Genomic DNA, 22733 nt, shown 5'->3' with positions numbered 1-22733 from the left:
ATTGTAGGATGTTCTCAGCTCAATATGATTTGTAACTGTTTATTCACTGGTTTGTTTTTTCTCGGGCATCCATTGTGCCTAAAGGTTGCATAAGCAGGTTATGCACAACTTTATGACTACATAGTGATAATCTAGTGACCAGAAGATTTGCATAGTGCATAGAAGATTTCTGGGGCTAATGTGCTACTGGACTGTATCTTGGCATGCAGACGTGTGTTGTGTCACTGCTAGTCTGGCAGCCCTCAGTGACCAGGGGACATAGCAGCCTCCATCAGACCTTGAAACAGGCTGATTCTTGATCTTGTTGAGCCATTTTGACTCTGCTTTATTTCTTAGGGATTTATACTGCTTCACATTGCCACTTGTCACCTGAATCCTCTTGTTAGAAGTTAATCTTGTCTGAACGTCTTTAGTCCTGCCTTTGCTTTTACTTTTCTCATGTGGTACAGCTTTAGCTTAGGTATCCCCCACAGTTCCTCACGGTGTCCTCAATAAAGTTGCACCAAAGCCATGCAACCTTGCCTTGCAAACCTAGGCCATGGCTGGCAGGCACCCAAATCCCTCGGCTTGGCAGAAAATGGGTGGCAGAAACATGCCTGACCTGTGAGTGTGTGAGCTTGAAAGGGGAGCTCAGGAGGACCAGCCCATTGCAGGAATAATATTCACACTCACTTGCAATCAAAGAAAAGGCTAACAGTGAAACAAATGGCTGATGTGATACAGGAGGTTAAACCAGGGAACTGGAATGCTTTCTCTGACCCTAGATTTCTACATTCTTCTCGCAGACCTTATAATCCATATATAAAAATCCATATGCATAAATCCATATGTTCTTCTATGTTAATTACACGTGCGTGAAAGGGCTTGTCTTCATGATGTGTCTATAATCTGCTAAAAAAGGATTTGTCTCATTAGTATGCATTTCATATTAAAATGCTGATTTATTTCTGTAGACAGATTGCCACACAAGGCAAACTGCACTGGCATGAGAATACAAACATAGCTGCTAAAGGTTATTCTGCTTAATTTTATTTTTGATGCTTTAAGATGTAGACTGCAGTGCATGTCCCTGGTTAAAGCAAACAGCACTAAGAGATGAGGTGGAGAGTCCTGCCTCCTTTCACGCATTGCTCTGAGGTGCTACAGCTTTGTGGGGCCCCTAAACAGCTCATCCAGCACATAGGCAGTGGAGCACTGGGGGGGGGGGGCGACCTATGGCTGGGCATAAGTGACCACAACGGCTTTTCCTTTTGTCTGGCTAAAATACACCCATTCCTCCTGCTGCCATTCTCTGCACGGTGCGTGGGCATGATTTGATTACTGTCAGACATTTCTGCAGTTTCTTCTGCAGCTCCTTTTTATCATTTCATGATTTGACTATTAGCTAAATAGTAAGTGTTCCCGCATGGCCTGTTTAGGATGTGTGAAGCAATTTATATGAAATAAAGCTGTTAAATACTTGTGTTCTTTTTTATTTCAGTTTTCATGCATTTCTTTAAGACTCTTGAGTCAACGTTTCTCTGAACCAAAGTGGAAATGCTAAAATAGCCTAAGATTTTTTTAGAAAATAAGTAACAAAGTATTTTATTTAGGAAATGACCTGTTTTTGTAAAAGAAAAGGATCAAAAGTACACCAGGATGCTAAGTGTTTGTGTAAATGGTTTTTATAGATATATATTCACACAAATACTGAATTAATGCAAGGAGCAATAGAACTCTTGCCATTTCAGTCAGGCATTACCCGTTTGGTATTGGTGGGCATTCTGTACCCTGACCTTACCATGGCTTTTTTTTTTTTTAGAAAGTCTGCCAATAGCCACAATTTGAGATGGCCAAGTGGCCAAGAGGGCCAAGACTTTCAGGGTAACTCTGTGTGAGGTACGAGGAGGAAGGAAATTTTCTGACTTGTGCCCCGTCATTCTCTTGGTCTTCTGTTAGCACTGTTCTCTTTTGAAAACTAAACCAGAAGTAGCCACTAGATGGCTGTATTTAGTAACAAAAGGCCACACATGCCGCCTTCTTCTGCTATAACCCGTATAAAAGATGCAGTATCATTTTTATAAAATCAATTAATCTTTTCATAGCAAAATTAAGGTGGACAGGCCTAAGAGGCAGGACAAACCACCCTGAAAAGTTCTTCAGAAAACCAGCTGGAGCAGGACAGCTTGGACAGCATGGGGCTTGAGCATGGAGGTCCTGAGCTGTCCCCTAGTGCTAGACCCAGCCTAATTCTAGAGGAGGCCAAGGATGACATTTCCTGCCAGGACTATGGGGAGACACCCCTGACTCAGTTTGAGATGCTGCTAGAAATCCCAGATATGGAGCACTGGTCAGTCAGTGGCTGTGCCAGCCATACTTCTGGGTGGCAGAGGCAGGGTAAGGCAAAAGTAGGACATCTCTGCCCCTTCCCACAAAGAAGTCCTTGGACGCCAAAAGAAGGCTGTGGTGGGTTAATCTTGGCTAACAGCCAAATACCCACCCAGCTGCTCACTCCCTCCTCCCTCCCCTCCTTCTCCTGTAGGACATAGGGAGAAAAAAGGGTGGGAAAGATCATGGGCCAGGATAAAGACAGGGACAGTGCTTGCCAATTGCTGTTATGGGCAAAACAGACTACTTAAGGGAAAATCAGTGTAATTAACTGCCAACTAAAATGGTGAAAACAAAAAGAACATTAAAACAACACACTTCCTCTCTCCTTCTCCAGGCTCAATTTAACTCCCTCAATCCAGACTCTTCTACCCACTCCAATTGGTGCAGACTGGCAGGGGTGGATATGATCAGTACAGAGTGGTTTCTCTCTGCTAATCCTTCCTCCTCACACTTCCTCTGTTCCACTGATTTGCCCATGAACTGCAGCTGCTGTCAGGAAAAATCTCCTCTGATGTGGGCTCTCTACAAGCTGCAGTCCTTCGGGAATATTCATGTGCATCCTTCATGGGCTGCTGTCCAGCTGCATGGGCTCCCATATGGAGCGCCTCTTCCCCCTTTTTCTGACCCTCATCTTCCCTCTGCTGCTTCTCCCTTATTTTTGCCTCCTCCTCTAGAAATCACGGAAAAGAAATACCTAGTGTGTCTACTTGGTCTTGAACCTTCCATCAATGATCAGCTGTGAAGGACCTGCCCTTGGGTGCACTCGAAAGGGCTCATAGCATTCCTACTGCCATGGGAGCAGCCTGGGCACATCTGGACTTTCTTCAGTGTCTCTGAGAGGGCGTGCAGAAATGGTACTCTGCCCTATTTGAAAATGTTTATCCATTCCATAAGGGAAATATAACACTCAGAGTAAGAAACATTGCATATTAAACATTGGCTTGTTTCTATTACGATTTAGAAATCAAATTCTTAGGTTAAAAATCTTTAAGAAAGCAAATTAAAAATCACTAAGAGGGACTGAAGAATTTCTTTCACAAAAGATTTTGAAATTTTTGAAATCCTAATACTGAACTTGTCACCAAAGAATTCTAGTTAAGTGATAAAAATCCGGCAGAAGAAGTCTACGCCTGCAATTACTCTAGCTCAGATTCACACAGAAATTTCACTTTAACAAAAATCTGCGGTTTCAGTGTTACTTGTTTTTAATGAGAATTTTAAGCAGACCATCTGATTATGTCATGAGTTTCTCATTTCTTGTGAAATAGTATTTTGGCAGAACTGACATGATACTATGAATATTGCTTTGATAGCATTGCTTCTTTTTAATTATGAAGTGTTGTGTGAGGTTTTTTTCAACCACTTTGGATGTGGTTAACTTTTCTAATGCATTTTCTTCCTGACTACCTGGTTTTTAGAACTGTTATGATACTCAGGCTGATTTCACAAGCAGAATGTGGAAACCTGGCCTCACAGAAAGACAAGAGGAAAATCTGTCACTGACTTCAGTATGGCAAGTTTTTTCCATCTATGATTCCTTGACCTATCTCATTCTTGGTCAGGCCACTAAATTATTTAAGGGGTTTTTTTTTTTTTCCTTGTAAAACACCTGTTTTATTTCTACATAGATTAGAGAAAGAAGAGTAATTTTTTTTTTAACAGGAAATCTTTAACAGTTTCTTGTACATTTAAAATGTGAGAACTGTGGATTCATCTTAAGAAAGGAGCCAAAGTTCAAACCAGTTCTGTCTGAGCCAAAGCAATGCTGCATCCCAGTTTCCCAAGCACTATGAAGAGTGCCCAGTGATAGGAAATTTTTGCTTCTGTATCTGTGTCTGCTAAAATATTTTAAATAGATCCTTATTTCTTCATATAAAACAGTGAAATGTAAGCAGTCAGTACAGCACTGGCTTAATCACTGGGGTTTTCTGTAAGGATACTGTGGCACCACAAACCTTCTCTGCCCAGCAAGGCTGAGTTCCTGGGTGGGAACTCTGATGTGCACTGCCAGGGTTAAGAAGAAACAGTGGTGGAGAATGGCAGGCAGGCCAGGCAATAGCTACCGAAATAACTGACCCACAGAGAGGGACTGGTGTATCTTGTCAACCATGACAATTGTCTTCAAAATCTTGTCACAAATTCCCAGACGAAGACAATAGTGTTTTTTCTACACCTTTTCTCTGCTCCAGCAGTGAGATTGGAATTTACATTACTACCTACAATATTAAAAATAAAACTACTGAGGTCAGCTGAAAGTGTCAACAATGAGATTTATCTGAGGCTGAAGTAGTTTAATCAAAGTTTTGCCTTCATCTTAGTCTTTCGGTGAAAGGAAGGCTCTTTCTCCAGGGTATATCATGTAAACTGGCAACTACAAATTTATTTACAAAACTTAATTAAAATTGTGCAAAACCCTTTCAAACATTTTTTAATAATGTCATGCCAATTTAAATCAGTGTAAATTTCAAAGTATGCAAATAAAATGTAACACAAGCATACTCTAGAGACTTTTCTTATGCTAAGTGGTGATTTATTTATTAACTTTTTGTCCATTTCTGTCAATTGCCGGTAAGTGTCCCAAGTTCTGTCTGTTGTTTCTAATAACAGGAGCAAGACTCATGCAAATTTGGAGAAAACATATAGTTGCAGCCTTCTAAAATGGGGAAATGATGGATTTCTTAACAGACTGTCAAGCTAATCTTGCACCTCTGTTTAGTCAGTCCTTGATGAAACTGCCCATTGTGACGCCAAATAGAAAGTGAGTTGTGATTATGAGCCTCCTTGTAGAGCTTGTCAGCTGTGAGCCTGATTCTGGCCATCTCCTTCTCTTACAGAAACGTTGTCACATCATTCAAGAGATGAGGGTGATGTCTGTTTGCTGCACCAGCACTAGAAGATAGGCTGGGGTGTGCACATATAATATGCATTTATATAGAGTATCTCAAACACCTGATCTAGTGTATGAAAATGTTATGCAGAGCAGTGTTACTAGGCATGCTATTTAAAAAACACCAACACCTGAAGCATTGACAGGTTAAATGACTTGTCTAGGTTATAAAGGAAAATTGTGGGAGACTTAAGAACTGCCACACATTCTCCCAAACCCACAAAATCATCTTATTCACAGACAGGCCTCTAAAAGGATTCATCCAAATGCTATGTTTGTTGGAAACTGAACTCCAGTGCTTATTTCCTCTCTCCATAAAATGAATACTTTGTTCACCTTTTCCTTCTTTCTCTCTATGGCTGAAAGTACTACATGTTAAATGTGCTGCAGCAGCTGTACCGTGCTTCTTGTGGGTACATACTGCTTGTTCTGCATTCCTCTAGCAGCTGTCATCAATACCCACCAGCAAATGTTTATATGAAGTTATTATTATTTCGTTAAAAATATGATACATAACCTCAAGGACGAACACTGACAAAAAAGCAAGCTGTCAGATACGTATTCAAAAGGCTCAGGACTGCTCATCTGGAACTAAGGGTGCTATGAGGTCAAGTACTTCCCCTTATTCAACCACACACAATACCCCTGGCTGCTCTGTAATTGTAGTTTTAAGCATTTGCTATCTTTGGTATCAGATTGTTCCACCAACAATCAAGGTTTGAAGTGAAGAGGAAGCTTTGTTGGAAAGCTTGTGGTGTTAACCCAGGCACTGGCTTACTTCTTGCAACCAGAATTTAAGGATGGCAGTGGAAGACTTCAAGCTGCAAGTAAAAACAGGTCAGTTCTGTATGGTGAAGGTGACACCTTCCTCAGGAAAAGGATGTCAAGTTGTAAAACTGCAGGTAGAGAGGCAGAGTGTAGCTGTGGGGTTTTCTAGGGCCTTCTTTGTGGAAGAACTGAAGTGTGTTGACAAGCAACATCTTGCCTGGCTTGTGGTGCCCCTTGGGACGGTAACAGTATTAGTGGCTCTTTGGGTCACTTCCAGTCTCAATACTGAAATTTGCATGAAATTTAAGAAGAGACTCCTCTCTGGTCTTCTCCTTTCACTGTTTTAATCAATGAATGAGGATGCTTAGGTAAATGTGCCTTCCTCTGCTGTGCTGGTAACCCAGACCTCAGAGTGATGGGTTTGAACCTGAGGACTTCCAAGTGACTCTGCTCACTGGGAAAGCTGTCACTGACTGTCTGCCTCCTTCAAGTCAACCACAGTGCAGTCCACAAATTAAGTGCTAAGGAAAGTATGTGTTGTTTTCCTGATTCATATAAAGTGCATCGTCACTCTTTTTTTTTTCTTTTAGAAAGAAACATGGGTAAAACTTCTCATGAAGCTCTGAAGACCAAGCTGTAGCCTGCATCGCTGTATCTTGCTCATTGCTGTGGTATGTGAATATTTTATTGAAATCTATAATGCATGATGGCTACTGAAGCCTGTGGTATTTTCCTCTGCTTTCTACAGACACTGGAAAGACATGGAGAACATTATTGAAGAGGGAGGAAACATTTACAAATAGTAGCAATGTTACTTCTCAAGCCAAATTTAAAAAAAAAGGAAAAAACATAGTTAAATGTCAGGAAGTGGTTCTTAAGGGAATAGTTCTCCCAAGGTCTTGTGCCATTTTTAGCCTTGACCATGTAAGCAGAGCACAGCAGCTCTCGAAGGACACGTGTGGGCTGCTGGCTCCACGGGGCATGTGCAAGCACGCTGCACAGTCTGAGTGAAGAGGGCGAGAGGGCACCTGCATGCCTCTGGGGAGGGGATGCCTCAGAAAAGGTAGGTATAGAAAACGTCTCCAGAGGATTACAGACGACTAGATTGTTTCTATTGGAAGTCTAGAGAATTAGTTCTTTCATTGCCCATTAGGTAGCATTGTCCCTGCTTTTGTTATGATTAGAAATAAAACCTCATCTGCTGCAGTGCTTGTTGCTCTGGCTAGCAAGGGGCAAGGTGAAGTTGTACACTCACATCACGTTCTCTGAAACACAGACAGTGCAGTGGGACAGTGTGAGAACCAGCCCTGCCTTACCCAGCTGAGATGGAGCCCCTCCTGTCTGTCCCATGTGGGATGAGGGAATGGATGCAGCTCATCTGGCGCCAGCCGTTCCTGGGGCCTTCCTAGGCTCTTCCCAGAAGATGAGCATGCCTTTGGCCCTTTCCACTGAAAAGAACTGCGGGGGAAAGTGCAAATGGCTCAGCACAAAGCAAAAGATTGGGTGTACTCCCAAGTGCATGGTGAAAAAAAGATAGTCCTGGGTAGGCTGCTAATCACTTGGTGGAAACATTTCCTAATTATGCAACAGGCAGCCTTAAATAACCTCCTAGAACAAAAGCAAACACTTCTCTTTTGATGCCACACCTTCTTAAGGAGGGAGAGAAGCACTGAGACGAAGCAGAGAGAGGCAGCCACTGTGAAGTGCTGAGGGCTTCCCAGGGCGGCTGTGGAGCACGGGGTGGGCCAGCAAGGACTGTATGCTGGAAAGCCGTGTGTTTGGAACAGAGCTGGCTGGTGGCTGGTCACGGAGCAAAGTGCTTGTTTGCAGACGGGAAGATGAAATGCAGCGAGCAGGCAGGAAGAGGCTGTGGCAAGAAAAGGGGAGGCAAAAAAAAAGGCTAAAAGAGGAGCTGGGAAGGAGAATCTGCCCACTAGGAAACTTACTTTAGCTGCCAGTGTGACAACTCTCACTGCACGACAACAGCTGTGCCGACCACTGGCACTGCCCTGAGGCCTGGGCTGGCTCAGCGTTCTGAGCACACCCAGCCTCTGCCATTGGAAGCACCAACACGGAGACATGCCAGAGCAGATGGGAGACCATGCACACAGGAAAGCTCTGGAGGTCCACCAGCCCCTGGAAGGCAGTGCAGCAGTGGGAACTGAAGGCATTGTTTGAGGACATCAGATGAGCGTGCAGGATGTGTCGCTGCAGTCAAAGGCCTGCTTCCCGTCTGACATCTTCTGGCCACAATCATGTTTGAAATGTACGAAAGTCCCTGTGACATTTTGAAAAAATATGACAATATTTTCATGTTGCTTGGAGAGATGTAGCTGGAGATAAGAGTATGTCTAAAACAACTCATCATGAACTGAAATAAAGAATAACTGAGACTTCTGAGTGTTTCCACCTAAGGTACATAGAAGTTTGAAAAGTACCTAGATAAAGTGTCTAAGGAACTAGAACTACTTTGACATGGGAAAGGAAGAGGTTGCACGAACCATTATATACTTCCAACTTAAATTTTCAGTAGAGAGGTTTTAAGGAGGAGAGATACCATCTAAATTTTGCAGAATTTGTTTTTAGAGCATCCACCTGTGGACTTTGGACAAAAAAAAGCGAAGTGACAGAAATCAGAATAAACCACTTAGTCTAGCTGCATGATCTACTAAACCCTGTCTTGTGATGAGAAACCACATGAAATCTGTACAGATAAGCCATCACCAGTGGCTAGTTTCCCCTGTGTCTTACTGAGAAGAGGGGGGGAAGAATATGCGTAATTAATACCCAGGGGAAAAGTAGGGAACATCTGGTGAAGTAATCCTTCATTACATTCAAGTGGGTATTGATCAAATTAAATAAAATATGCTTTTGTAGCAATATTCCCCTGGAGAGGGTCCAAACAGAAGCAGCAGGGGAGCTGTGATGTGGCCTGGTGGAACAGCATCCCGCCCACTGCTTCACGCCTGGAGGCACAGAGGAGGTAGGACAGGGGGAGATCTTCTGCTGAGATGGGCCCATGCACTGCAATGCTGATGGGCATGAAGGCAGACTCATAGAGTCTGGGTGAGTATTTAAGGGCAATTTTTTTGATTAAGTTCGTCACATGGTCTTTGATTAAGCTAGAAGTAGGAGGACTAAAGTGAATATTTGAAGGCTGGAAAAAAATCACCTGCAAGAGAAGTTTCTGGGTGTGGTGTGACTTATCTTTTCCTGTTTCTCACTGTTATTCAGTGAGAAGATGGTTTTGTAATTGCAGTTATTATCTTTAGGTGATAAACTTAGTTCTGGTGACAAGATAAATAATGTTGTAAGCAAGACCTCATTTTCCTGTTACTAGTTTCTTTGGTTAAGTAACTTATGCTAGTTATCGAGGAAAGCAAGACCTCATTTTCCTGTTACTAGTTTCTTTGGTTAAATAACTTACGTTAGTTATGGAGGAAAGCAAGGTACAATGGAAATATACCTTGTCCTCTTATTCAGCCTTTCAGTAATATTGTAAGGTAAGTAAGTCCACGTAAGGACTTAAGGTTTTGACATTATGTACAATGATACTGCAAAAAACTTACGCTGTTTTGACAGAGATAACTTTACAATGCTAGCTGCAGTCTTAAAAAAGCCCAAAACAACAAAACAACAAAACTGTATGCTTTCTCTTTCTTCATCCTGAACAGATTTTTTCAGGAGAAATTACTTCTGCAAAATGTTGCCTCTTAAATTTGTAATTATAGTTCCCTTGAAATTTCAAAGCCTGGAATTATTTAGGGCACAGATACCCTGGTTCATTCGCTGTGAGCAAGGCTAAGAACAGCTCTGCGCATTGGTCTGCTCCAAGTGACTGTTGCAGTGTAAATGTGTCCATCCACACTCATGCCTCCAGATCTCTAGAGAATCTTTCTGAAAAGAGATGAATGGATGAACCAGAATTTAATGGCAAAAAAGGTTGTATCCTTGTGGGTGACTGGGGTGATGTCAGTGGTTAGAAACTCAGATCTAGCTCACGCTTCACTGCACATTTTGGATTGGGGTGAATGGCTGAACACTGCTGAGGTGTTCCTTCCTCCCATTCTGGAAACACACTTGTTTGGGGGATTTCTGAGACCTATGCTTTCAAAATTCACAGAAAATATGACAAAACCTGAAAAAAAACCCCAGCAGATTCAGCCAAGACTGTGTTTATAGAAGCAGCAGACAAAGAGATTTCAAGAGGTTTTGCCATATACCCTAAAGACTCTGGGCTGCATTTTGTGTGGTATGGAGGGATCTGATGGAGGCTGCGTTGAGCTTGGGGTGAAAATAGGATTCAATGAGCTGACTTTCCTAGTTTTCCATACTGCTCTGAGCCCAAGGGGAGTGCACTGGCTCTTGCACTCAGGGATTACCCAGGATATTGCTGGACAAGGATGGATGCCCTGACCTGCCTGAGAACCCTGCCAGGAAATGCCTCAGCTTACAAACATGGGGACTTCAGGGTAAAGTGTCAGTGCTGGTGTTTGCTGGCATACAAAATGCATGGAAATGAGGAAAGAAATGGAAATCCTGCCGAAGGTGAGATGGCCAGGTGCCAGCTGCACAGAGGTGTGCTGCGCTGTCTCAGCACCACCACACTGCCCAAGCACCTGGACACTGGTGTGAACCCCTGGCTGGTTCACCCAGATTCTGCCCAGCAGTCTGCCCTGAGAGTCAGCAGGTGCTGTTCTTCTTGGTAACTAACTCTTTTTATGCAGGCAGTATGGTAATCTCCTGTGGTCACAAGTGGGAAACCCCCTCTTTGCACACCACCTTGTAAAAGCACCACTCAGACTCTCCCCAGACAGAGCCTTCAAAGGGAAAAATTCCTCTTCAGACCTGTCAGGCATGTATCTGCTGAAGAAAAATGTTCCTGACGTGTCCTCAGTCCTTCAAACTGCAACCTAAAGTCCTTGGAGCTGAGAATGACAGGGAAATCCAAAAGGATGTTTCTCCTGAGTTAAAGTCTTAACAGACTTCCCTTGGATTATGTCCAAAGCCAGCTCCAACACCAGCCCACCAATGAGGGGGCCAGGGTGTGTTTCTTTCCCAGAGAAAGAAATATCCCCTGTAGAAGAAGGATTTTTCATTTCTCCTCTGGGGACGGGCTATGCTATGCTCTGTCTAGGGGAGCTGCCAGAGATCTCACCTGCTCTGTGGCAGCACCACGCCTGGGATCCCACCAGGAAGGACTGCTGATGGAACTAATGACATTTGAACACAGCCCAAATCTGGGCAGAGCTGGCTTGCAAGAGGCTTGGTGGTGGACAAGGGGAACCTAGCAACCTGCCTCAGGGTTCAGCAAGCGTAGACAAGTGTCGGTGTGGTCATGCTGACTTCTAGTCACCATGGAGCACCCGACAGCATAGAAGCTAATGTTAGTTGGTCTACTGTAAATTTGTCATTTTTCATTTCTTTTAGTTAGAAAAATAAAAATACCTCATTTCTTCATGAGCTTTTTTTCCTCCTGCATATAAGCTAATCCAAGAGCTATTTAATTCTCACTTACATGGCAGTTTTTCTTCTGATAGCAAATATACTTTAAGTTCTTTTACTTGTGTTCCTATTAAATATTAGTACAAATATATTAATTACTTTTTCTTTTCTAAATTAACGCTGTCTTTTTGAAAATTATCAGTGACCTGGTGGAGGAATCAAACATCACACCATTTTCTCATATTTACTGTGTTTGCAGTTTGTTTAGCCCTTGTACAACACAGCAACTGTATAGAATTAAAAATAAAGAGCATCACATTTTCCAGACTGAGGGACCAAAAGGTCCTTCTGTCAGCTGTGCTGGAGCAGCTCATTAGCCAGAGCACAGCAGTGGAGTTGCGTGGATGGTGCAGACATGTAGGAGTAGGGAACTTTTTGCATTGCCACATAATGCCAAAACTTGGCGGTTGAACCCTAACCCAGCACCCTGTGTGTCATCCACTTGTTCTTTTGACATCTGACTTGTTTACAGCATGAACACGTCTCTCCCACATACAGGGATTGAAACTCCCTGAAGTCTAACTTCAGATGCCAGGAGATAGGGTAGTTTACACCTTTTCTACAGAGGTAGGTAAAAAATTTTACCTAGTATAAAAGTTCTTCAAGGGTTTGACTTTGCTTATTTTTCTTGTGGATTAGATAGGTACACTAGGGGCTACTAAAGGTTAATGACACTGGAGAGCCTTTATACTGTAGGACATCTCCCTAGGTCAATTTTTGTCTGAAGTCAAAATTTCTTGCAGCTTGGAACTGAAGGTCAATGGACTGAGTAAAATGATTAGATTTTCTTAGGAATTCTGCTTTATCAGAACATGAACATTAGTACAAGGATGACTTTAGGAACATTTTGTGTATCTTCCCAAGTGTGAATTGCACCCACATTGAAGAAAATCTAAAACCAATAAGGGATTTTTTAGAATCCAATTAATCTCAGTCATTATCCTTTGGAGATAATAAAATTCTAAGCATAGAGGGAGAAAATAGTCAGCAAACATCTTGGTTCTGTATCTAACATTTACCTTAAATAATAATGTAATGGAAATTATTGTTAATATGTGGTACAAGTAAATAGGATCACTTCTTCTTGAATGCAGCTTACATCCACAAGTCCTACAAGAGTTGCTTAAGAAGAAGGAAAACAGCCACTGTCATTCTATGTTAATTATTAGAAAAATAAATCTTCTTTAATAAATCTGATCCAGTGCTTTGCTGATGTCAGTTTCTAGCCTGGTTGATGAAAGCAAATACATAGAATTTTGTGAGGTATTTGTTTTGGTATTGTAGAATATTTGGACAGGAAAATCTAGCAACTCTTGCTGGCAAAAAACCCCATGCCCATTAAACTGATAACTGATGCCCTGGCGTAATTACTAATATGTTGGCAATAAGAAATCTTTACCACATGACTTCTCTAGTTATTTTCTGCAGAGATCAGTGCCAGATTTGATCTCATTCTACTTTTTTGTCTCTGTCCAGGAAGAAAATACTAAGTCATAACTTAATACTTTTTTGTACAAACCAAAGATGCCAAGAAAATGGGAAAACTAAATATGGAGGAGGAAGAGGAGTCAGACAGCGTAAAATAGATAATTAGCAACTAGTCAGCTGAAACAAATGCACTTTAATACAGGAAACTACCAAGTGGGGTATTACATCCTGAGAGCAACAAAGAGAATAGGGGGCACAGTGAGCAAATAGCACAATATGAGCTCACAGTTTTACAGGGGTAAAACTGTTTACGGATGTCTTGGCAAGCTAACAGAAAAGGTTTCTCTTGCCCTTGTATTTCTCATTGCTGAGGTTTTGTTTCTTTCCGTGCTTAGAATTTAGTAATTCTAAAACTTTTCATTGGTTCTTCTCAGATCTCACTGAAATCACAATTTTATCTTTATTATGAATATTTTTCCACTACAAAGAGGGTGTTTATCCCTTGGTTATGTCAGTAAGTCAATACAGAAATAGATAAAAGCCAGCTAGATGAACTTCTCACTTCACTTCCTTGTTCATGCCACAGTGGTTTATTCTCATCTCCCTTGATAACCTCAGAGTAAACAAGTGGGTCATCTATTTGCCCCAGTTTGTAACATTAATCACTGTGCAAGCCTTGGTACACAAATTCCCTGGTACATCTCAACTGCATTATGATTCAAAGAAGCTAAACACTTATCTGCAACCAGCTGCAAGTGGTGTACAGAAAACTGAAACTCAGTACTTTTCCTTGTTGTTTGAAAAAATTTCAGATTTTTGTTTTGTCAGAAAAGAAACTGATAATGGAGCCAGGTAGACCTTCGATGCAATTTCATTGGCTACAAAGGAAACCCTATTTTCTTGAATGCATTATTAATGCCTGTAAAGGATATATTGGTTTTGGCAATTGCCTTGCCATTAACGCTTGTTCCAAACAGCCCTGTCCTGATGCATCCATCTCCTTTTGGTCTGATTTGCTACACTGAGAACATGTTGGCCCTGAACCTGGAATTTTTTTAAGAATTCAAATACATTTCTAGAACACTGTTAAAATAACCAAGGAAATGGTAAGGAAGCAACGGTAATGAATGGTAATTCATTAGTATTTAGATGTTGTTCAATGCAGAGACTTGCATGTGGTTTCACATGCTCCCTTTGGGCAAGTTTAATTTTGATTCCTCTATATCCCATGGAGTACCTGAAAGAAAACACGACAAAGTGACTTCAGAAAAATGGAAATGTCTCCAAAAGTGAGACTCAGTTGATCCCAAAGCTATGGGATTGTTAGTGTGCAGTGAGTACGTTCTCAACACACATAGAAATAATTAGTTATTTACATATCAGATCTTTCACCTCAGAATGTCAATGCATGTTGTAATCATCAATTAATTTAATCTCAGAACCACTGAGGAGAGCTAAGTGAGTGCTACATCCCCAATTTTATTCAGAACAAATAAATAAATGGAAGAAGTGAGAGGTTCATTTCCCAGAAATGCAAGGCATTTAAATGCCTAACACCCATTGATTTCAGGAAGCACTCGTTGCCATAAATTTTGAGTGACTCTGTCGTTTGCCCAGCATCAAACTGATTAGTCAGGAAGCTATGCAGAAACAGGCAACCTGTGTATTGCCCTGATTTCCTAACTTTCTCCAAGAGGAAACATCTCCTTAGAAATGGATTGTGAGATTCAGCTCATCAAATGTGTCCCCTTTAGAGTGTAAACATCTGCATCTGGACTAATCATCTGGACATTCCTTGTAGTCAAGGAAGGCTAAGACAACAGAGATGAATCCCACCCCGTGTGTCTGCACCGCAAAAGCGGAATACCAAAACACAGCCTACACCAGCTGTGGTCATCCACTTACCCTTGATATCCAGAGATTCACTGGAAAAAGTTACAAAACAAATCCAGGGGATTTCCACACAGTCCTTGATGTTATCTTTAATGTTCTAATTCAGTTTCAGAATAAAGCACTCATTTATACTTTTTCTTGTGTCTACTTGCCTCTGCTTCAACCAACTCAAAACAAAGAGATTTTAAACATTTACTGGCTCCACATGCCTATAAACTTAGCATTTTCTCATTTTTATGATATCTCTGATGTCTTGTGATTATTTTCCATTTATTATAAGCTTTTCTGGATTAACTTTATCTGCTGATGATATTTTCATTGTTGCAGTATTAAAATAGAGATTTAGTCAATCTTTTATGCATTAGCAAGTATTTTTCAATAGTTTATGGCTTTTTGACTGGGGAAAAATAAATCACAAACAATGATCTAGCTAGACTTTCTCTGGAACTGAAAATATTTAGTTACACCCTGAATTATAACAGAAAAAGCATATTGATAAAAGATTAAGCACAAACACAGCTCTGCCAGCTATAATACAGATGTTATTATTACAGACTGAGGCTTCATTGTCAACAAGAAGAAAAGAGATACAACCTACCCATAACTGCTGTGTTTGCTGCTGGACTTTGTCGAGAGCTTAGTTTGAAGTTATTTACAAATAGGAAGTGCTCTTAACTCAAAAGAATAAATACTGGGAAATTTGGAAGGTCAGCCCTTTGCAGAGCATGGCTGGGTTTCTGCATTTCTACAGATAAATTCATCTGCAAGACAAAGAAGGCAAGCACAAAGAGGAGCCTTAGGGGCTAGAAATTTTCAGGAAGCTGCATTTGTGACCCTCACCTTCTTCAAAGCCTTGGGAGTAGAAGAAGGTGATATCTTGGGAGCTGGCTCAACAGCGGGAGCAAACCAAGATGTACCTAGACCAGTGGGAAAACAGTGAAGAAGAAGCGTCATCGTGCTGTGAAATAAAATTACAAGTACCTTGGGAAGTTGGCTAAAGCTGGAAATGCTGTGTCATCTATTTAGCGCATGCAGATGTGGAAAATACAACAAAGCTCTGCACATTAAAGATCATATAGTTCCTCATCCCAGCTGATGACAGGTTTCTCTTCTGGGAGGGGAGAGGGAGCGTGGGTCCGAGGACAGACATGTGGCAGTGAGATAACTCAACATTGTGGATGGAAATCAACTTACAGTGTGCAGGCACATGAACAAACCAAATCCTCAGAAAAAAATCTTACCACTCTGAGGAGGACTCGGTGTATCACGGAGCTCAGAGTGGAAAGCTGCTGCAGCCCCTGTGCAGAGGAGATGAGCAAAGATAAAGGTCTGATGCAGCACCAAACTGTCTGAACTGAAAGTTGGTTAATTAAATCATGAAAGCCCAGTGACATGAAATTCTGCCTTAATAGGTCCTTTCTGCTGAGTACACAAAAGAAAAAGCGAGAGGAAGAAATTCTGGTGATGAATATGTTAAATTTGACATTCATATAGACTTAGGTATGGGCAGTCCTGATGGGGCTGAGCTACATGTTTAGTGTGAGTAATGCATTTTGAACTTTAATGGTGCACATTTCTGTTATGACTCAAATGCACAGGAGTGCCAGCAAGCACCGGAGGCTTTCCTGCCTCCAAGCACCTGACCTGGCACCAGCCTTCAAAGAGAAGAGCTCTGCCAGGGGTTATCATTTATTGTTCTATCACAACTGTCCAAAGTTCCCTTTTTTAAAAAAAAAGTCTCTGGAAATGATGACTTTTCTTTTAGGCAAATGTAGGCTGGTCTAGACATACACATGATTGTGAAAAAGCCATGCAATATCATCCTTTTCTGTTAGGCTGAATCTTAATAATACATACATGAAAAATAATATTTCTTCCCACCAGTAAAAATGAGCTTTGTTCTCATTGCAGATAATAGGTTACAGGATAAATAAGCTACAATCTATCATGCTGAAATATCAGTTTGACAACTACTGTTGCTGTGCATTAAGGACCACAGCAAAGGCTAAAACACCTAGTTCCCATTAAACTGTAGCAAGCCACCAAAACATGCATCTATTTAAATGGAATGACTTTAACAATGAGGTCTGCTCAGATAGGCATGCCTCTGTGGCATGAGGATATCAACAGCAGAAATTTAAGGTGCATCTTTTCCCTCCAGATGTATAAAAGGAAGTAAGAGACTATTTTTTAAATGTTATCAGACCAAATTCCCATCCTATTTATACTAAATAATGTGTCACTGCTCAGGGACTGTCTGAACATTGGTCAGGGGTGAGCAATTTTATTGTGCATCATTTATTTTTCTTAAGTTTTATTCCTCTCTCTTTTCTTTTAATTACTACTACTATTATTATTATTGTTATTGTTATTATTATTATTATTTTGTTGTTGTTGTTAGTAGTAGTAACAGTAGTATATTTCACTTTGTTTCAGTTATTAAACTGTTCTTATCTCAACCCATGAGTTTTACTTTTTTTTCTGATTCTCCTCCCCATTGTGAAGGTGTGAGTAAGTGGGAGTGCATCTTTTCACTCCAGAACATATAAAAGGAAGTAAGAGACTATTTTTATATGATAGCCGGCCAAATCCCCAACAGAATATCTGGAGTAAAGTTGCAGGAGAAAATTGAATTATTACAGCTTTACATGAATATAAATGTTACTGGAGTTTGCAGCAAGATGTTTATCCAGTGTCACTGCAGTTTACACTTCTGTCACCAGTGTCAGGCAACAGGAAATTAAATGAATCCCTCAAAAAATAATGTTAGCATGTGGGATTTCTGACCAGACAATCTCATGCTATGCCATACTTCATGCCGTAACCAAATTCTGTCCCACAGTGCTCAGCAGCATATCTGACAGAGGTCAGTAGGAAAAGCATTCTTTTGAAAGCACAAAGCACCACACAGGGTCGTGCTCCTCTTAGCAGATCCCCAGCTCACTGGCTTTGCTTTACATTGTAAATGAGAAGGGGATTTTGACTCCTTCTTGTGACATGACACCCAGTAGTGGCTCTTTTAAAAAGCAGTACTGGCTGGGAACTGGACTAACTCATGATATGCATTTCTATGAGCTCATATGAATCCCTTGACAATGAGCCACAAACAGAGAACAAAACCTAAGATCCCCCTTGGCCGGTAATTCACCAGGGGAAATCTCAATTCCTGCCCAACACCACTTATGTGTACTACAGCTTAACCCAGAAAAAAAAAAATTGTGGGGAAAAAAACCAGCCAAACCAATAACAAAAAGAATCATTGCTGTCAGAGATTGGGGTGGTGGGAGGGAGGAGAGTTTGCGTTCGTAACATCCACTTTAGTGAGGCTGCAGGAGGGGGCAGTCTGGATAGCATGCCGTAGACTGTCTTTCAATATTAGACAGAGGGAATTTTTTTGAAAATTAAGATTAGTACAAAAAGAAATCATCATAAAACTCCCAAGCAAAATTACCTGTTCCTATTACAGATTTCTCTTTGATGGATGGTACAATTGGGTTTTTTTTAGTATGATACACGTATATATACACAGAGGCTTTTTTTCAATTGACGTTCACCTTGACAAATGGAGGTGTAATCACATGGGGCTGACCAGGTTATCTACAGCAGCTGTTTGGTGGAAAAGGCCTGCAAGAGCTCTTGGCAAGGGTGCTGGGCTGCCTGGGAGGCAGTGGGTGGACAGCCATGGCTCTGACCAGACATCAGCAGCAGGCAGCTGCTGGAACCTGGGCAGACTCGTTGAGCTGGCTTGACCATAGCTTGAGAAGTGGTAACATTTGTGTAGGTGCAGGACTGGGCTGTGAGGCACATATAAGGGTGTCCTACTGCATTGAACATGTACATGAATAACCCACCTGAGAGCTGGAGGCAGCCTTCTCCAAAATTACCATGGATGGTCAAGGAAAGGGGAGTTAATGAAATAGCAGCTCAATTAAACCACTTGTCTTTCTTACTATGCAGCTAGGATAATGATTCTGAACCAGGCAAGGGTTGATACTATGAGTATTTATCACTGATGTGGGAGAAAGGATCAGCACAGGAATGACTGAACAAGTTTAGTTTAGTCCATTGAATCCACTCCCATCAGTGACAGGTTTGCTTTTCTGCATGTCAGATGTGGGACCTGACAAATGGAGCACTCCAATGTACTTTTAACTCCAGATTTTAAGGTGCCTTTGCAGTTCAATGTGATCTGAAATTATAACTGTTCTGTGTTGTGGTTTTCTATTTCAGTGATATATGTATTACACTATAGTCTCCTATTCAAGTATGCAGGACAAAATTATGCAGCCAGTGCTCCCCTGTGCCTGTCACCTGAACAAATGTGCATGATGAACTCATGTGCACAAAATTATGCTCAGAATGATTGTTTTTGAGATTTATACCCAAACCACATATTCAACATCTAAACACTAGTGAAGTCTCCATTAATCTTCTCAAATACTGCCTTCAGCCCCAGAAGTCCTTCATCCCCTCTGTCAGTAAAATCTCCAGTTACTGAGGGTATCTGTGGTGAGTCTGTGTCCCAGTTCCCACACTGCAGAGGCCTTACTGCTGCCAGAGTCTCAGCAAGACTCTCAAACAAAGCATCAACCTGGACATATGAACTGCCAGGTCTTGGTTCTACCAGATATCCCTGCTTACTCATTGTCTCCTAAACACAGCTAGAGATGAGCAGGTAAGTTCATAATTTTTGTTCACTAGGTTGACTTCCCTCTTGACATAGCTGCTCAGAAGTCCCTGCCGTGCCTGTTCAGAAGAGGAGCTTAGAGTCCAATATCCCAGTCCCAGCTGGGAAAGACACCTTAGCATATCCCAAAAGCTTTGGTCTCATGATGGGGGCCTGTTTCTGTGTGTTTATCCTAATCACTGAACTGCTCTTTCTCCTATGCCTATCACTGTCAGTGTAAAGGCCATAGCTGCCAGATAAGTATGGTTTATATGACTTCAGATACCTTTGAGGAATGGGGTGTATAGATTACAACAGTCTGTAGCAACTGCAGGGACATCAGGATGAAAGCTGGCAAAACAGCTATCACTTGTGATTCAATCAAGCACATAAAAAGTAGACATGAAGCCACTCCTACATTTACAATCATTCAGCCCAACGTTTTTCATTTCCATTTATTGCATTGCTACTTGCTCCAGGCCATCAGTGGGTCAGCTGGAATCTGTACACCAAGTTGCACGGCAAGCAATTCACAAAAGGCTCATCAAACCAGATATCCTTACTTCAATAACCATTTTTCAGCTACTGCCTTGGAGAAGGATAGTTCTCCTGTGGTTTGTCTGCAGTGAAGAAGCAGCACTGCAGGCTGCAGGCTCCCTCTGTCTCCAGGTAACTCTTTCCTTCCACTCCGCTGAGTGAGGGCGAGTGCTGTGAGGGGTGGGGATGGGGCTGAACAAGTGCAGGAGGAAAAGATGGGCAAATGGCTCACAGGCCATCAATATGCTGCCTTTCCCTTCTGTGTTAATGCAGAAATAACGTCACAGCCCGCACCTGAGGCTGTAACAGCAGGGACCCTCCGTTGTTGCTTTACCAGCAAACTGCTGACCATACTGAGTCCCGCCTAAGGCTCCCAGGATACGCAATTAGGTCAGTAGCTCAGTGTTACGTGTTTCGATCTAACACAGTACATGCTGTTTTGTGATCCCAAACCTGTTAAGTGGCCTAGTATTTCAGATCATGCCAAAGACTTGCCAGGCAGAGCACTGAAATACCAAAAGATAAACCTATGTACTCCCTACACTGAAAATGTACTAAGTGCTTTCTTCTTCTCTGTATCATGTTATCTATGAATTGAGTAGTTATATCCCTGAGAAATCCAGAAACATAGATAATATTCAGATCACCTTATATTCATCTAAAGGTATCCGTTCCCCAAATAAAATGAATGTGTAAGCCTGCACAGCAATCCCTTCCTGCACGATATTACAAGGAATTCCAGTACAATACAAGTAGTCATTAAGCCATTTGTTTCATATTGGGATTGTTTAGCCTGGAGAAAAGGAGGTTCAGGAGAGACCTTATCACGCTCTACAACCACATGAAAGGAGGTTGTATCTAGGTGAGAATCAGTCTCTTCTCCCAGGTGAAAGTGACAGGACAAGAGGAAATGGCCTCAAATTGCACCAGGCGAGTTTTAGATTAGGTAATAGGAAAAATTCCCTCACTGAAATGATTATCAGGCATTGGAACAGGCTGCCCAGGAAAATGTTTGAGTCCCCATCCCTGGAAGTGTTCAGAAAAGGTTTGGATGTGGCACCTGGGGATATAGTTTAGTGGTGAGCACATCAAGTGTTAGGTTAACAGTGGAAGTCAGTGATCTTGGAGATTTTTTCCAGTCTTAACAATTGTATGATTCTCTACTAGTTTTGCCTTTCTGCTAAGAAAAAAAACTCTGGCTATCGAAGATATGTGTCTTAGAAAAGAGCCTTCTTTTCTAAGTGAAGTGGTCACAAAAAGGGACACTCCAAATAAAAGTTCTCTCTTGCAGAACAGGAAGGAAAAAATATATGAACTTGAAGAGTTGTCTGGGCAAAGAGCAGAAAGCATCAAGAGGGTCAAAATCCCCTAAGGACATAAGGGAAATACCAGAGTATTTAAAAAAAAAAAGAAAGGCCCCACTAGCTTTAATGTTCCCACACAAGCAACTCACAAGAGACAGGCTGGGCACTCATTTACATCGGAGCTTCAGAATGAGACCAGCCTCATGTGACACAAGGGTTATGAGTAATGGGCCCAGAAAAGAGCAGAGAAAAATCAGTGGGATGTGGGGCATTCGATCTGAAATCCTTCCTCTCTGCAGAAGTTGCAATTAACAGCAAATGGAGTAAATCAGCCTCTTGACACTCAGGGTGTCATGATGGAGGTTCTTTTCAGTGAGCAGGGACTGGTGGCTGCTGAGAGTGGATGCCATGAGCTGCCTCCATTTCCTGCTGCCTGGCTGCAGACATCCCTCCCTATCTTTCCCTGCTCTTTCACCACTGAAGTGTCTGCCTGGTGCAAAGTTCAATGAATCGCAGGGGCATGTGAGTTGCATGACTTGTAAAGAAGGGAGAAGGTGGGTACTGGTCAACAGAGTCAGATTTTGTATAAGAGGAATGTGCTGTAGAGATGGCGTTGATAGGTCCAGCAGGCTCTGCTCTGGGGGGAGTAGGCTGACTTCTAGGTTGTACGCTCTGAAAGGAGAGGGAAGCTCTGTGAGTGCAAAGGGAGCTGGGCTATGGATTAAAGAGTTAACCAGGACAGACAGCAACTGAGCTGAGAGGACAGCCTCTTGGGAAAGGGTCCTCGACTGCACAGGGATGTTTGCAGCCTTGATTCATATTTTTCTTTCATGTCATGAGCAACACCGAAAAGCCATGATAGCGTACAGTATGGCAAGTGTTTGTATGTATGCCTGTCTAGGCAGAGGTCTGAAACACCCGAGTGCCAGTACAGGAGTTACAGTGCAGAAATCCTCTGGCAGTGAGGCTTGGTTAGGCTGAGCTTGGGATAAGAAGAAAACACTGCTTTCATGTAGTTCTTCGAACAGCAGCTGGCAACTTGCTCTTCACGAGCTACTGAGCAACTCTGATGCCAAGGCTTCCCTGGTGTCCCTGATAGAGGGAAGGTTGTAGGCCTGGCCTGTGCCTTTGGGGCTGCACACACAGCTGGGTGGAGGTTGGGATCATGTGCTGCCATCACCACCTCCCAGGGTAGCACTCAAGCACCACTCACTGGGAATTCCTGAAATAAGGGATGGATGAACAAAGAAAGCTAAATCAAGTCAGTGTAGGTTGGGTTTCGTTGCAGTCTGCTCCTGCACCATGCATACTCTCCCACACTCATTCTTCCGGGGATGAAAATAGTCTGCACCCACAGGAGCCAGCTCCTCACACC

General features: G+C 42.1%; 1 long non-coding RNA gene across 1 annotated transcript; it reads left to right on the top strand.

Moving 5' to 3' along the window:
• The first annotated feature begins 4036 nt into the window (after positions 1–4036).
• LOC109144665 lies at positions 4037–17163 on the top strand. The gene is made up of 3 exons (XR_002045551.3): positions 4037–6094; positions 6616–6696; positions 8903–17163. It is a non-coding gene; the product is annotated as an uncharacterized LOC109144665 (long non-coding RNA).
• Positions 17164–22733: the final 5570 nt, after the last annotated feature.

The sequence above is a fragment of the Corvus cornix genome, chromosome 3 (genome assembly GCF_000738735.6).
Source record: "Corvus cornix cornix isolate S_Up_H32 chromosome 3, ASM73873v5, whole genome shotgun sequence".
Classification (NCBI taxonomy): domain Eukaryota; kingdom Metazoa; phylum Chordata; class Aves; order Passeriformes; family Corvidae; genus Corvus; species Corvus cornix.
The sequence above is the reverse complement of the archived record's forward strand: the minus strand, read 5'-3'. Positions and strand labels throughout refer to the sequence as shown.